General features: G+C 39.5%; 1 protein-coding gene across 3 annotated transcripts in view; it reads right to left on the reverse strand.

Annotated features, from left to right (window-relative positions):
* Window positions 1-13,371, reverse strand: part of RNLS (renalase, FAD dependent amine oxidase) — a 229,346-nt gene that overhangs the window by 102,973 nt on the left and 113,002 nt on the right. The window lies entirely within an intron of this gene.

Genomic DNA, 13,371 nt, shown 5'->3' on the forward strand with positions numbered 1-13,371 from the left:
TCTCTCCTTTGTGGATGTGTAATCAAAGGCAAACATTAATAGGGTGATGAGTGAGGAAGCTGCTGTGCTAGCTCTGTGCAACGCTGACACATTACCCAGGTGGTAATATTCAGACAATGAATAGATGTAAAAAAAAATTTTAATGCATGAATGCAGAGTAAGGAAAGGCATGGGACCAGATGCTCTTGGCAACAGAGGAAGTGCCCAATGTCAAAGGCAACCTTGGTCGTTGGCACAAGATCTGCTATCGTCGTGGCTTCTCTGAGGTTTGAAGCAATGTGTCTCCCTTCGTCTGCATTTAAACAAGACTCATTGACCAGGATTGAAAATATATGTAACAAGAATTTACATGACCTTCTAGCTCCTGCTCACTTAGAATTCTTTACACTGTTTCAGATATGGTAGCTCCAGATATTGTGGTAATCAGGATGCTCCAATACACCGTCACACACTATGAATTTGGGTGCTATCCATGCCACATCATTAGCACCATGTTCCTGAAAGGTTTGAAGAGGAGGAGGGAACTGTGCCTATAACACCTCACCCCCGTCTACGCCTTCCTCACACTTCAGTAGAACAGATGGCGGAGAGGCATTAGTTGTCTCATGTTTTGTTTTGAAATGTTTTATTGTAAAATAAACAATCCTGCAGTAGAGTTATTTGTCAGAGCATGCAACTAGACTTAAAGTTAAATGTCCTTACCCCGCTACCCCTACCCCAAAGCACAATTCAAACAAAAATAAAATGTATCAAACAAAATAAAAATTAAGCTGCAGAGTCAAAAGGAACTCACAAAGCTGAAACTCTACCTGCAACTTACATCTTTATCCTGATGTGTTTCAGCATATGTAATCTTCCTACTTAGCCACAAATTAATGCTTTCAACGTACTGCACTTAGTCTTATTTTGCACTGCAGTCTGTTTAAGGTGGTTAAGACAAAGTCGCTCCGGTAACAAGTATTTATTTAACTTTGCACCAAGTGTAAGGTACAATGCTAGGTACAAAAGTGTACGACATGGTCACTGCTCTCAAAGGATTTAAAATCTGGCTAAGTATTTTTCTTGCAAAATAACAACTAAAAATATACAACAGCAAGTGCTAAGCAACAGCTAATTGGTTTAGACAACAGCTACTATAGGAGGTCAGGAGAAGGTGAAATGACTTACACTTAGAGAAGGAAATGTTCATGTAAGGTGTGAGTTGTGATTCAGATTAGAAGAGAAGGAAGAAAAGGCGTTCCAAAAAGAAAGGCTAACAAGAATAAAGGCACAGAGACAGGAAAGCACCACGTGTGTTGGGGGAGGGGAACCATAAACTATGGCAGGAATGATGAAACTCAGAAGGTAGAAAGCCCAAATTAGGATGCATAAATGTATCCCTAAAATTTTTTAGGTTCCAGAATTATTCCCAATCTAACTTGGAAGTTTACTCTTTGCTGAACTAGCATACTATACTTTGAATGCGATTTCATTCATTCATTCACTCATTCATTCATTCATTCAGTTTTGTGGCAGTTTAGGTGCTGCAGATATAATGAAGTTAGAATATGGGCCTTTTCTCTCAAAAAAGATGACAGTCTAATGTGAAACACAGAGAATTACACATAAATTACAACAGCCCAGGTTGAAAGTCATGGCCATGTCAAAATTGGGCCACCTTTGGCAGTTCACTAAAACCCTGTTCTATGAAGTGAGCTCATGTGAATAATGAAGTCCAGAATGAAGTCAGCGAGGGACTCATCATTGCTCATATATCTTTAATATTGCAACATAGAACTGTTGTATTGACAACTTATGGTGGCAGTATGTTGCAAGGCAGTATGTTGTCTTATTTCTTTTATTATTGAAATAAAAGGAGAAAACGATAAAATCAAAGGAAGAGTCCTCAGAACTCAGGCCCTCTGAATAGACTGGCACTTTCAGAAGGGGAAAGGATGCCTAAGTTTTGTTACTCCTAATTGTTAGCATTTAATCATGGCCAGACTTCAAAGATCACATAACACTTCCCTGGCACTATTCTAGGGGCTTTACATGTAATAACTTAATTATCACAAAAACTCCAGCGGTCAACTCCTATTATCATTCCCTTTTCATAGGTACCTACTGGTTAGAGAAAGTTGTCTAAGGCACCAAAATCAGTAAGAGGAGGAGGTAGGATTGAAACTCAACCATGTTCATATGTATACTATAAATATATGAGGGGTAGGCCACCTTACACCTGTTATACTTTGTTTGTTTTTTGGTAATCCTCGCCTGAGGGTATTTTTCCATTGATTATATTTTTAGAGAGAGTGGAAGGAAGGGGAGAGATAGAGAGAAACATTGATGTGAGAAAGACACATCGATTGGTTGCCTCCTGCAAATGAGGTATGTGCCCTTGACTGGAATCGAACCCAGGACCCTTAAGTCCACAGGCATCTGATGCTCTATCCATTGAGCCAAACTGGCTATGGCTCAGATGTGTTCTTAATCAGTGTGTCACACAGCCTTCTCATATGTAAAAAGATCCCAAGGGGTAATGGTGGTACAGGGAAAGGGGGATCTTCAGAAATATATCAAATAAAGATCAATTAAATCTAAAAAAAATTAGAATGGGTGGAGCAAAATGATGCAAAGAGCCCACCTTTTTTTTTTTTTAATCTTAAAACACTACAGTTAGAATAAAATGTAAACAGGGAATGGTTTCTTTTAGATAAATTATAAAACTAGTATTTAATATTGACTGAGCATCTACATGTGCTTGGTACTTCACACATCTATCCTATTTTACAAAAGGAAAATTGAAGAGGTTTACAGTTAAATAGAGAGAGGTTTGTTTAATCTTTATCACAATTCACCCAGTTAGCAAGGACTGGAATACAGGTGTATCTGACTGATCTTTATTGCCACACTCTATGTTAATTATACCTCCAGGTTATCAGACCCGCAGATCCTCTGGGTTTTCCTTTCTCCTCTTAACCTGTTAGGTGCCCAAAGCCCTGCTATGCTGGAGCGTAGTCAGGACACGCATTGAGAGGATAAAGTTGCATCTCTTTGACATGATGGTTGGCTCTTTGTGACATGGCAGAACCAGAAGTACTATTTGGGAACTCTTTGGGATAATGCATGCCTCTGCCTCCACCATAATTATGGAAAATTGTGGATCTATTTCTAATACCTAGCATTTAATATCTATTAATGCTTCTTTCTCTTGAAGTAAGATATTTTACCTGCCTGACACATTTTAAGGTATGAACTCCAGAACAGAAAATCACACCTCATTTCAAGTTCAAAGAACAGAAAACCATAATCAGCTGAAGTACAGAAGGTGGAGATTGCATTATTACTGTTCAACTTCTGATTGCCAAATAAGAACGTATGTACTATTTGATCCCAATGAAGGTACATGTATCAAAAATGGTATAGAACAGAGAAAAATTAGCCATATTCTTAAACTCATTTAGTAGAAAGATGATGCTCATTGGATGTCTTCTACATGTCTACCATTTAACATATTTTACAGTAACTCATTTGTTTCTCACAATGACCCATGGATTATGACCTCATTTTATATATGGAACAATTGAACTTCAGCCCAGATAAGTAGTAGTAGTTCCTCTTAGGTGACAGAGGCAACTTGGACACACCTATGCTCTTTTATTTATTTATTTTAACTATTTTACTTCTGTACTAGGAGAAAGTATAGAAACCATCTCTTTGTTCCCACCCAAATTGTTATAAAGACTATATATATCCTGAAGAATAGGAAAAGAATAGAGATTTATAGACAGAAGTAATGCAAATAAAAAAGGGCAAAAACTATTGTTAGAGTTAGAGAAAACATCTATATATGACACTTGAAGTATTTTACATCCTGTCACACCTTCCCAAACCTCTTGCTCCATTTCCCTTCCTCGAGATAACACACAAGTGTGATGCTGAATTTATTTTCCCAGGGAAAGAACTAGGACTATTACTAATAAGAAAATACAGTTTTGCATTTCTTTGGATAGCTTTATAAAATGATCCCCCCTCCCGTCCCCACCCAAATGTTAAATCCTTGGCTATAATGTAAAAGGCTCACTTTGATTCATTTACCTTTCACAAATATTGCCTTTTGCAATAAATGTACTGGTCTAAATTCGATTCTGTTAATGACACTCTACTTCGGATTTCCAATGGCTTAACTGTGTCTAGTAGCACAACTGAAGGATAATCTAAGACCCATAAGACTGTTCATGTGGTTTTGACCCTTAGAAAAGAGTGGGAGGTATTATCCTTTCTACTTTGTGCCATTCTCAGAGGACAGTCACAAATGTGTAAACGAATGTGAAAGAGAAATAAAGGGGACAGCCAGATTGCCAGAGATCCATTACTTTACCCCTGGGGTATGTGGCTATTACAGAACTGGGGCAAATGCCAAGAGCACTGAATTCAAGGGAGGCTCCCTGAAGTGAGTCATCTATTTAGACAACATCAGAGGAATATCGGGTCAGCTCCTACTGGGTGAAAAGGTAATACCAGGGGCACCTGGTAGTCACTTTGGGAATTACATTAATTTATGGTAACCTGAGTACAGAGTGGTAAAGTGTCATTAAAAGCGAAGACAAATTTATTCCTATTCAAGATGAAAAGAGCTGCTGGTCATGCATCTTTCCCCTTTAGCCACACTTGCTAACATGGATGGCAGCCATGATCGGTTTGAAAGGTAAAGGATAAATATCTAGTTTACTAAGTAATATCCTCCCGTGTCTTTAGTCAGTTATTGCTGACCAATTGCCCATTCTGAATAGAGAGGCAAAATGAGACAGTAGAAAACTGTAAGATTAGGGAACTGTAAGAACGTGGCCCTGACACTTTCTATCAGTATAACCTTGGGCAGGTAACTGAATTTCTCTGAGTCTCAGTTTAGTCGTGTGTGTAAGATGGGCATTGTAAAACAGTATCCTCTTTATAAAGTTTCTGTATAATTAAAATGACATATAGAAAATCCATCTGTAACTTGAACAATGCTCTACCAAGTTTATTCACAACCGATATCTTTAAAATGTAAAAAAAAAAAAAAAAAAGGATTCCTAGGCAATATAATTCAAATTTTTCAGTTTCCTGGACAGGAATGTTGAATAAACCTGGAGTCCAAGTTGATCTGTCTTCCAAAGCGAGAAAGGACACGAATGGCTAGAGTAACCTGCTGAGCTCAAGTCTCATTCATCAATTTTTTTCTTTTATGGATCATGCTTTTAGTGTTGTATCTAATCTTTACCTAATCCCACATCACAAAGATTTTTTTCTATATTTTCCTTTAGAAATTTTATAATTTTAGGTCATATATAGAGGTCTATGTTCCACTTTGAGTCAATTTTTATACATTGTGGGATAGAGATCAGAGTTATTTTTTTTTTCCTTTTCAGTGTTTAGTCATGCAATTGATCCAGCACAACTTGTTGACAGGATTATCTTTTCCCCCTGAATGACTTTTGCATCTTTATCAAAAATCAATTGTCTATATAAGTGTGTGGAACTAATTTCATTTAGTTCCATTGACTTGTCTATCTTCATGCCAGTGTCACACTGTTTTGATTACTGCAGCTTTATGAGTTTCTTGCAATCAGGTAATGTTAGCCCTTCAATTTTTTTCCAAATTGTTTTTGCTATTCTAGGTCCTCTGCATTTACACATAAATTTTAGAATCAGTTTGTCAATTTCCACAAAAAAATCTGTAGGAAATTTGATTGGGATTACATTAAATCTATAGGTCAATGTGGGGAAACTTTAGTCTTTCAACTCATGAAAAGGTATATTTCTCTATTTATTTGGGTCTTCTTTATGTCTATCAGCAATGCTTTATAGTTTTCAGGCCTTGGCCAGTTTGCTAAATGGTTAGAGTGCCAGCCCTGGGACTGAAGTGTCATGGTTCAATGCCTGCTCAAGGACATGTACCTTGGTTGCAGGCTCGATCCCCAGGCCCTGGTTGGGGCATATGTGGTAGGCAACCAATCAATGTGTTTCTCACATCGATGTTTTTTTTTTTCTCTCTCTCTCTATCTCTCTCTCCCCCCCCTCTTTTTTCTCCCCTCCACTCTCTCTTAAAGAAAAAAAAAATCAATGGAAAAAATAAACTCAGGTAAGGATAAGAATCCTATATAATAAAAGCCTAATATGCTAAGTGTCCGGTCGTCTGGTGACTGGTTGACTGTTCAACCAATCAAAGCATAATATGTTAATGATATGTTAAGGCTGCTCAACCGCTCGCTATGATGTGCACTGACCACCAGGGGGTAGACACTCCGACCGGTAGGTTAGCTTGCTGCTGGGATCCAGCTGATCGGGACTGAGCGAGATGGGCCGGACATGCCCTGGAGCCCTACCACGGTCCCTCCCTGCCTGGCCAACCTCCCACATCCCTCCCCACTTAACTACTGATGGACACTTGGGCTGCTTTCAAATCTTGGCTACCATAATACTGCAATGAACATAAAACTGCATATATTCTTTAGAACTAGTGTTTTGGGTTTCTTTGGATATATTCCCAGATGTGGAAAAGCTGGGTCATAAGGCAGTTCAATTTTTGATTTTTAACTTTATTCATAATATTTATTTTACAATTTTTTGATGAGAATTAAAAGAGACAATTTTATAGATTATTATTTATGACTAGAGGCCCGGTGCATGAAAATTCATGCACTGGAGGGGGGGTCCCTCAGCCTGGCCTGCCCCCTCTCACAGTCTGGGAGCCCTCAGGGGCAGGAGGTGACCAACGATCAGGGGAAGGCGACACCCCATCACACCTCTGCTGCTGCCATTGCTGGCAGTGCAAGCCTTGGTTGGCCCTGGTTATCTGAGCCTTGGGTGGCCCTGGGCAGCTGGGGGGCTGAGGGGACTGGGGGACTCTGGAGGCAGGCGTGCGGAGCAGCCGGGCCTGCCTGGGGGCGGGCCTGGCCTTGCCACGCACCTGCCGCCCCAGTGGGACTGAGGGGACTGGGCGCTGCCATCTTGTGGCTGTGGGCACTGCCATCTTTGTGGGCGTGGCAGTCAATTAGCTCCCTCCTTATTGGCTGTGGGCACCACCATATTTGCGACAGTGTGAGGGTCAATTAGCATATTCCCTCTTTATTAGATAGGATTAGTTAAGTAATGCCTTTGCTTTTCATTAGTGTAACAATAGAAGGTAGGTAGTAGGAATGTAATGAATAAAATTCCCTTCTTGAAGCCCAGATATTCATCCCAATATAAACATATTCATCCCATATAAACATATGGTGGTTGTTATTAATAGTATTATTAACAATAATAATTAATGAAGGGGGAAAGTGAGGACTTAGATTAAACCTCTTTATTTAGCAGAAGCAATGGAATTTCACTTCAGCCATGCCATTCTGTGTTGATGTCTAATGCTTTCTGCTTTCATACCCTCCCACCCAGGCTACAATGACCTAGGAAACAGTTATCATATCAAAATAATGTAATGTAATGTGTATATGATTGTTTCATTACAGGCCTGCCATTTTTTTCTCCAGTTGACAATAATAGTCTCTTAGAAGTCCTCAGTGCAATGTGGTTGCATTAGAGGAGCTAGGTACAGGCATTATTAAAAATCAGCCTGTTCTACTAGACTCCCCAGTTGATTAGATTCTTCAGTAAGCTTCTTATTTGTCAATGTTTTTTCTTTGATATAGCTAGTTTTCTCTCTTTTATATCTAAGCATATTGCATAGCTACTTTAAAACAGAGATGCATAACTTTTGGAGCATTGGTGCCATATTGGAAATCTTTTGAAAACCTAAGGGCTAATTCTTTGATGTATACTTGCATGAAACATCAATGCATTATTGGATGTAGTCATATCAAAAACAAGCCAGGTATTGCCATTAGCAATCTCCCAACAAAGTAAGGATGCAAGTGTGTGTGTGTGTGTGTGTGTGTGTGTGTGTGTGTGTGTGTTTGTGTGTGTGTACATGCACGAGTGTATTTTAACAAAGTGGTTTTGAAAAAGGAAACTGAGGTGGTGAAGCTAATATAAAGATATTTACATGGGTTGAGAAACAGAAAACTTGGGTTCTACCTTAGATTCTATTCTGAGGTCTTGGAGAGCAGGGGCATAAAGCTCTTCTTTGTATCCAGAGTTCTTATTATGCCCCAAGCATTATTTGCTGCATGTGTAAAAATTTGCTATATGCCACTATAAGCTGGGAGTTCCTGGGCTAGTCACTTAACATTTATGAGTCTGTTTCCTCATCATTAAACTGGAAATGACAGTCATAATACCTTAGAGGCTATACATGGTGGGACAAAAGTAGGTTTACAGTTTTTCATATGGAAAATAATAAAATAATTAATAAATAAGAATACAAGAATAAACTGTTTCTTGTACTCACATCTGTAAACCTACATTTGCCAAACTCTGTATTGTGTGAAACAAAGGAACCATTGTATGTGATTATATATTATGAAAATCAGAATATGTTGGTTGGGCACATAGTCTCTGGCCTCAAAGGACTTGGTTAGAATAGCTGTCAGAATATTGAGCACATTCTTTAGCTATTCATCGTTATTTCATCTGTGAAATGGGAGTAAAGATTGGATCAAAATGGTGGATTGGATCTAGGAATCCCTACTCCTTCCTATACAAAATCCCATGAAATAACAGTAAAGGTATTTTTAAAAATAATTATAAAACCACATAGCATCGGAAAATAAGAGTTTGTGTCATCAAAGGGCTAAAGGTTTTAAAGTATTCCTGAAAGGTAGAAATTAGATGGAGATTGAGACTGGATAAACCATGCCCCCAAAGGCAAGCAGGAGAGCACCCTGTGAAGGGGACAGCATTTACTAAAAATGTGCTCTGTACTCAGTGTAAACAGATGCAACAGCAGAAGCACTGATGTGTGATCAACTGGCGAACTAAATTCTGATCATGGGTCTTGTTACTTCCCCCACCTGAACGCCTCCATTTGTTGAAACAGTAAGAAAGAACCCCATGACTAGAAAGACAGGCAACACATAGGATAACTAGAGACCCCAAGGAAGGGCAAGGTACCCCCAAACCCTGAAGGAAAGTTTCCAGCAAAATGAGCATATATTTTTACTTTCCTTTCACTTAAGAGCACCTGTAATTAGAACCTGCATCTTCTCCCATCCCCCTCCCATCAAATCCCCTAAAAAGATTTTCAAACACAAAGTGAAAGAACAAATAAGAATCAAATTACCAAATATTTTGGGTAAACCAAAGCAGCATGCAAAATATGAACAAAGATCAACAAATAACACCCCAAAAAGTACATAAGGAAACAGAATTACTAGAACTAGCAGAATATTTCATTATTTAAATAAGACTAAATAAAAGAAAATCTAGAGGATAGCAACATCATAAAAGAAGAAGAGACTGTTGTAAAAATAAAACAATGAATCTGGAATTAAAAATTTCCAGATAGCCTGGCTGGTATGGCTCAGTGGTTGAGTGCCGACCTATGAACCAGAGATCGAGATTGATTCCCGGTAGGGGGCGTACAGGAGGCAATTAATGATTGTCTCTCATCACTGATGTTTCTCTCTCTCTCTCTCTGAAGTCAATAAAAAAATATATTTTAAAAAATTTCCAGACAACACAAAAAGCATCTCTGTAGATGGCTGGAAAGCAAAAGGGACACAAATGCAGAGCCAAAGGAAAAGAAATAAAGATACAAAGTGGGGGTAATAGTAGTGGCTCCTCATAGGGGTATTCCCAGGAAAGTAAAAGTAACATTGCCTAGTCCAGTGGCTACTATATAGGAAGGTTATAATAAAGAGCTATTTTTTATTGTAGTTGTTGTAACCATACTACATAATTCTTAGTTACTAATGCTATAATTATTATATTACCACTAAAATGAGGTCTCAATCCTTGATCTACCTGCAAGGTCCTGGATTTAACACTGTAAGAGCTCATGCCACTGAGAGGAGAGAGGCTGGGAGAAAAGAGAAAGTAGGGTGCCAGGATCCTGGGGCTGGCTGATGACGCTCTTTAGAGAGTTTGGGTGAGGGAATGTAGGAAGCAAGGTGTGAGAACAAGAAAAAGAGGGGCATGGGAGGGAAAGAGGAATTCCTCCCCTGATATTCAGGGAGGAGCAGCATCTGGGCTGGTGCTGTGAGCTCATTCTGGGTTCTCACATGGTAACTGCTACTCAGGCCCAGTGAAAGTGTGAGTCCCAGGGGCTAGATGAAGGCTCTGCATGTGTCGATGCCGCAAAGAAAGCCAGCATTACACTCATCCTGCAGTCTCTCGTGCCCTGCCCAACAAAGCACCCCTGTGGGTCCTTTGGATCGGAGATAACCTTGAACCAGATGGGTCTCTGAGACGCATCCTGAATTAGAACAAGAATTCCAGGCCTCTGTCCTATAACAAGCATACAGATATAAGAAGGTTTTACATTTTACTTTTGTCAAGGTTGACAACGTCGCTTGCAATTATATTTATTAATCAATCAAAGCTTCTACTGCTTAATATGAATATTGGCAGCAAAGCAATTTCAATTTGCTCATGAGAAATGTTGCCAGGCTACAAACCATATATGTATTCACAAAGCCCTAATGCACACATGCCCCTGAGTGCCTTTTAAAAGAGTTGCTTTTTAAAAATTATCCTTTGGGCTTCAAATTGGTCCCTGTTCTTTAGAATTCTATTATTTACTCATATCACTAAATAAATAAATAAATGTCTTTATTTTTAAGAGAGTGATGCAGGACAGCTAGGGACACATTTCTGGATGTTTTATAAAGAACTCATCCAACTAACTATTATACTTCATTACCATTAAGTGCCCAATAATAAAATCAGTTTGCAGATGCCATCCACATTTCCATATATTATTTATACAAGCTTGAGGTTTGTAATTTCAAGACCAAAAATGTTGATAGAAATTTGCATAGTATTGAAATGGCATAATTTATTGATGAAGCACACAAATAACAGAGGTGATGCTTACAGCAGTTTGGAGGCTAATGTATAATTTACAACACTAAACAACTTCACGGGCAAGAGTGAAAATTGCACATTAGGCCTTGCCTGAGAAAATATTAGCTATAAAATGAAGGCATTTAGCTTTGTGTTTTGTAACAAGGGCATCTTTGTGGGAAACTGATAGACTGTTAGCTTTTTTTATTATCCTCACCAAAGGATATGCTTTTATTGATTTGAGAGAGAGAGGAAGGGAGAAAGAGGAAGAGAGAGAGGGAGGGAGAAACATCAATGTGAGAAACATCAATCAATTGCCTCAAGAAAGCACCCGGAACGAGGATCGAACCCAAAACCTTTTGATGTATGGGATGACACTCCAACCAACTGAACCACAGGCCAGGAATCAGTGGCTTTCAATCTGTGATTGGCATAAAGAAACATCAATATGCTGAAGAGAAAAGGCAGGCAGACATCTTTCTGTCTGCCTCTCCAATCCTCCAGTCATACTAACCTTTCATTAACATTTGAATGCAGAAAGGATAGAAATAAAAGATTGTATTTAAAGACCCATATAAATGGGGCTGAATTGTATATCAACAATGTTCCTCAAAACCAGACAAATTTATAGTTTGAAATAATTTATTTTAAAATCAAGACAGCCTATCTAATAAAAGGGTAATATGCAAATTAACCATCACTCCATCACAAAGATGGAGGCGCCCATAGCCACAAGATGGCGGCGCCCAGTCCTCTCAGCCTGCCAGAGTCCCCCAGTCCTGGGGGAGTGGCCGCTGAGAGCGGGCAGCGTGAGCGGCCTGGTGGAATGCTTGCTTCATCACTGTGGTGAAGAGGCAAGTGTTCCCCCCGGGCCGTGGATGGGCCTCTGGGCCATCAGAGTCTCTGGGCAGCAGGTGTGGAGCGGCCAGGCCCCACAGAGAGCTACTGGTGCACAGATTCGTGCTCAGGGCTACTAGTTTATATTATAATAAGAATTATTGATTATTGTATCTAAGGTTTATGTCTTAGGGGGAAATCCAATGCAAAGTTTAACCACCAGATCAGTTTTCTACAAAGACTTTCAAGATCACAGGATAATGGGCTCTATTGGACACTTGGAATTTTTCCCAATTCTCATTCCCACACCCTGCTTTATAATAAAACTTTGATTCTACTCATGTGACTCATGACTTACGCAAGGCTGACTTTGTCCCCATTTTCAGGGAGTTGGGGGAGGATGTTATTTAGTCTAAGCAAATCATAGAATCCTGCTCTTTGTGCTTATGGATGCTCCTGAGGTCAATTCCATCCAATGAGATGGGAAGAAAAGTCTGCTAGGATGCTTCTCAAAAATATTTCTACATGCCTGAGAATGAAACTCAGGAAAAGAGGTGTCATTCCTTTCCCAGATATTGCATATCTGAATGTGATGCCTGGCATATTGCATCATCTTGCAACAACTAGGCAATCCAGTCAGAGTTCAAACTCAACACTCTGAAGATGGGGAGAAAATGGAAAGGACATGGGACTCGATGGCTTGATAGAGCTGCTGATTCAACCAATCTTGAAGACTGCCCCAATTCTCAATTTCTTGTTTTATAAGCTAATAAATTCCCTCCATATTTGGGTGAAGCTGAGTAAAAAATTATGTCACTTGCAGAACTGAAGACATCAGAACTTACTTATGGACTATTTGCCATTTTTTGGTTGCCCCCCACCTAATGCTGCCCATTGAAAATTTGGTTATTACTGATGTGTAATCTCGGTGGAAGAGTACTAGTAAAGAAGCAGGAAGGTCAGATCCTTTCTTTCCTCTCCTGTTGGACATCAAGGGAGGAATGGGCAGATGACCTGAATTCAGCCAAGAGTATGTTTTACCTCTTGCCATTAATTTTAAATTGCTAGTTCAAGAATGGAAGGAAGCCCGAAACTGGTTTGGCTCAGTGGATAGAGCGTCGGCCTGCAGACTCAAGGGTCCCAGGTTCGATTCCGGTCAAGGGCATGTACCTTGGTTGCGGGCACATCCCCAGTAGCGGGTGTGCAGGGGGCAGCTGATCGATGTTTCTCTCTCATCAATGTTGCTAACTCTCTATCCCTCTCTCTTCCTCTCTGTAAAAAATCAATAAAATATATTTAAGAAAAAAAAAAAAGAATGGAAGGAACATGGGTGATGATATTTATAGCAACAGTGTGGGCTGACTAGAAATCTGTTGGAGACTTTGGCTGCTCCTCCTCCTTCTTGGCTCATTGGAATTCCCTTGATTTCTGCCCAATCCTCCAGTCTCCTTTTTATTCTTTGAGTTGCCCTCAATATACACATTCATATTCTCCCAATAAATCCCACTTTGTTTAAGTTAACCAGAGTTGATTTCTGTATCTAGCCAAAAACAAGAACTACAAACTGATTATCACCAAGCGGATCCTATTCTTAGCTCCAGCAGCCAAAAGGGAACCTGTCCGCAC

This window comes from Cnephaeus nilssonii, assembly GCF_951640355.1.
Source record: "Cnephaeus nilssonii genome assembly, chromosome: 16".
In the NCBI taxonomy this organism is placed as follows: Eukaryota; Metazoa; Chordata; class Mammalia; order Chiroptera; family Vespertilionidae; genus Cnephaeus; species Cnephaeus nilssonii.